The sequence below is a fragment of the Piliocolobus tephrosceles genome, unplaced genomic scaffold (assembly GCF_002776525.5).
Source record: "Piliocolobus tephrosceles isolate RC106 unplaced genomic scaffold, ASM277652v3 unscaffolded_20600, whole genome shotgun sequence".
NCBI lineage: Eukaryota > Metazoa > Chordata > Mammalia > Primates > Cercopithecidae > Piliocolobus > Piliocolobus tephrosceles.
Window position 1 is genome coordinate 1 of NW_022302756.1, and position 3,310 is coordinate 3,310.

Genomic DNA, 3,310 nt, shown 5'->3' on the forward strand with positions numbered 1-3,310 from the left:
CCCAGGCTGGAGTGCAGTGGCACGATCTCAGCTCCCTGCAACCTCTGCCTCCCAGGTTCAAGCAATCCTCCTGCCTCAGCCCTCCGAGTAGCTGGGATTACAGGCACATGCCACCACGTCCAGCTAGTTTTTGTATTTTTAGTAGAGAGGAGATTTCGCCATGTTGGCCAGGCTGGTCTCAATCGCCTGACCTCAGGTGATCTGCCTGCCTCGGCCTCCCAAAGTGCTGGGATTACAGGCATGAACCACTGCACCCGTCCCACTGACTTAAATTTTCCTCTTCAGTGGCGTAAGTAGCATTCTTAGTTTTTCCAGGAACTTTCTTTTTGGCTCTTGGGTGTAAATGAATGGTTTTGTTTACCATTCATTGCATTTGTAGTCTTCAGATTAACCTATAACTTTCTGACATAATTGGTAAGATATTGATAAATTTAGGACATCATGGCAAAAATTGCTCTTATTCCCAGTGTCACAAGTATCAGACTTGCAGTGTCTGATAAATTCTTCTGAAAACATAGGCCTAGGAAAAACCTCTGGTTCTGACTGGTTGTTATACTGACAACCAAAGTCTGAAATGTTACTGTATTCTTTGTCAGAATATCCGTGCTGAATTTGAGGTATTGATTCCATTTGCCCCATTTGGGGGTTCAGTCTGAAAACGATCAGTTGGAAGTCAATTATGATAAATGAAGCATCTGATGGGGAAGCCCCAAAATGTTCTTAATGGGAAGAGTTTGTGTGATAATTTGCAGAGGAACTGATTATCTGTGTGATGGATCGTGGGAGTAGAGAGAGAAGTAGGTAGGGTTGAGTTACCTTACTAAAAGAGAGTTTAGCTTGTCAACAGTTTTGGTCGTTGTTTCAGCCTGTCTGAAGTCATATCTGATTGTATTAAGGATACAGTTGTCCAAAGGATTTACTCGATGTGGTTTCCCAGTTTTCTTTTCTCCAATTTTTCTAACCCCAGGCTCCATTCTTCCCAGAACATGGTTTTACTTTTTTTTGTCTTTTCTGTTTCTTGGCAGCATTGATATTTCGCCTGGAAGGAAATATCCAAGAATCCCTAGAACTCTTCCAGACGTGCAGTTCTAAGCCCTCAGAGTGCTGATAACCTCAAGCACGTGGCGAGATCTTTGTGAGTATTGGCAACCTGGAGGCCCTAGGGCACTCACAGAGAACAGTGTAAAATGCATTCTTAGGTACAGCTTGCTGCTGGCAGCCACATCAGCCTGATACACAAGTGGGGAATGGTTTAATAGGTATAATGGGATTCACTCTAAAGAGCACGGATTAAGTTTGAAATTTGAGAAAATGAGATAACTAGTGTTAAGGAACTAAGTGTTTTAAACACTGTGCATTCTAGTTTGATGGGGGAACCGATATTGTTTATCATGTAAATAGAGACACCTTGTACCCTAAAGTCTTCTAAACTTACTGGCAATCCTTGGAATTTTTCTCATCTACTCTTCTAACACTTAATATCTATCACACAGTAAGTTTTTAGTAAGGACAGAGAGTTCCTGACTTCGGATGGTTCAACTTACGTAATTTTTCAACTTTACAATGATGTAAAATTGTTATGTATTCAGTAGAAACTGTACTTCAAGTACCCATACAGCCATTCTGTTTTTCATTTTCAGTATAGTATTCAGTAAATTACATGAGATATTCAGCATTTTATTATAAAAGTGGCATTGTGTTAGATGATTTTGCCCAACTGTCAGCAAATGTAAAGAAAGTGGAGATGGGAACTCCATGGAACAGAGTAAGTGTTCTGAACATGCTTGAGATAGGCTAGGCTGTCTTTGATGTTTGGTAGAGTAGATGTATTACGTGCATTGTTGAATTACAGTATTTTCAATTTACAGTGGGTTTACTGGGATGTAACCCCATCATAAGTTGAGGAGCATCTGTGTTTGTTGAGTGAATGTCCTAAAGATTCCTAGATGGAAAGAATCTCGAAGGTCTTTATAAACTACTAGGTATTCCCTTTTCAGTCCTTTGTTCCATGGAGTTCCCATCTCCCCTTTCTTAGCCACGTTGCCATTCATACCTGCATTGTTTTTGCATAGAGCTTGGTTTTCCCTGTTTCTCTCTAAACTCAGGATCCAATATCAAGGAGAGAGACTTAGTCTTGGAAGGAAGGGACATGTCCCTAATGGGTGATGATAAATAATGGTAGTTACTGCTTAACATGGCATATCATTTGGCTTATTTCTTTTTTGGTCTGCATTTATAGTACATTGTAGAAGAAAAATTCCACAAGACTCTCACTAAAATTGGTATAGAATGAGACCAAGGCCTTGGAACAGCTGCCAACGCAATCCCTACTAAGAGAGCTTCTGCTGTTACTGTATAGCAGCTTCACTGACCTAACCAGCACAATCAGCTTATGGAGAAAAGGCTTCTAGAATTCTCTGCTGGGTGAAATATGAGTAAAATGTGGGACTAGTAGGGTTAGTCTTCTAAGAATTTTGAGGTAATAATTATGGAAAATGTATCTTTTACAGATTTCTTTTGGGAAAACATAAAGCTGCCATTGAAGTATATAGTGAAGCAGCTAAACTCAACCAGAAAGATTGGGTAAGTAGAGAACTTTCAGTTCTTCCTTATTAGTAAACATGCTAATGATTCCATTTATCATATGGCTGTCTTATTTCTGAATTCTTACATTCCAAAAATATCTTGATTTTATCCTCATACTGAATTCATGATTTGTCTAAGTATAGGATCAAAAACCCATGTTTCCTCATAACTTTGCAGGCATTGCTGCATGCTTTTCTAACAGTTTGCTGACGAGCAATCTCTTACCAGTCTGATTCTTGTTGATGACCCCTAGAAGCTTTGGGTATGTTTTTCATCATTGGAATTCCACAATATCAGCAATAGGCATCTAGTTGTGTTTCATGTCTTTTCCCCATCCCCATCTGTGTGACATTCGGTTGACTCGTTCATTCTGAAGACCCTTGCCTTTCTTTGGGTCAGGGCCTTGGAGTAGTTCTTTATTTTTCCCCTCCCCTTCTCTTTGTGTCAATTGGGGATTGTGTGTAAATGCAACTAAACATTGGCTTTACAAATTAGGGGTTATTTTTTTAATTCTCTTGAAACAAGATGTCCACGTAAGTAGTTGCTGGCATTGATTTGGCAGTCCTCGGATGTCAAGGCCGAGAGTTTTTCCTCATGGTTACAAGAAGGTTGCTGCATCTGACATCACATCTGCATTCTAGGGAGGGAGAAAGAGAAAGCAACAAGGAGAAAAGGACAGAGTCTATATTGGGAAAGCACAACTTTCCCAGAAGCCCCCACAGAC

At 40.1% G+C, this 3,310-nt stretch overlaps 1 long non-coding RNA gene across 1 annotated transcript; it reads left to right on the forward strand.

Moving 5' to 3' along the window:
• The first annotated feature begins 137 nt into the window (after nt 1–137).
• Nucleotides 138–2,589, forward strand: LOC111535115. Its single transcript, XR_003307704.1, has 3 exons — nt 138–289; nt 1,026–1,135; nt 2,511–2,589. It is a non-coding gene; the product is annotated as an uncharacterized LOC111535115 (long non-coding RNA).
• Nucleotides 2,590–3,310: the final 721 nt, after the last annotated feature.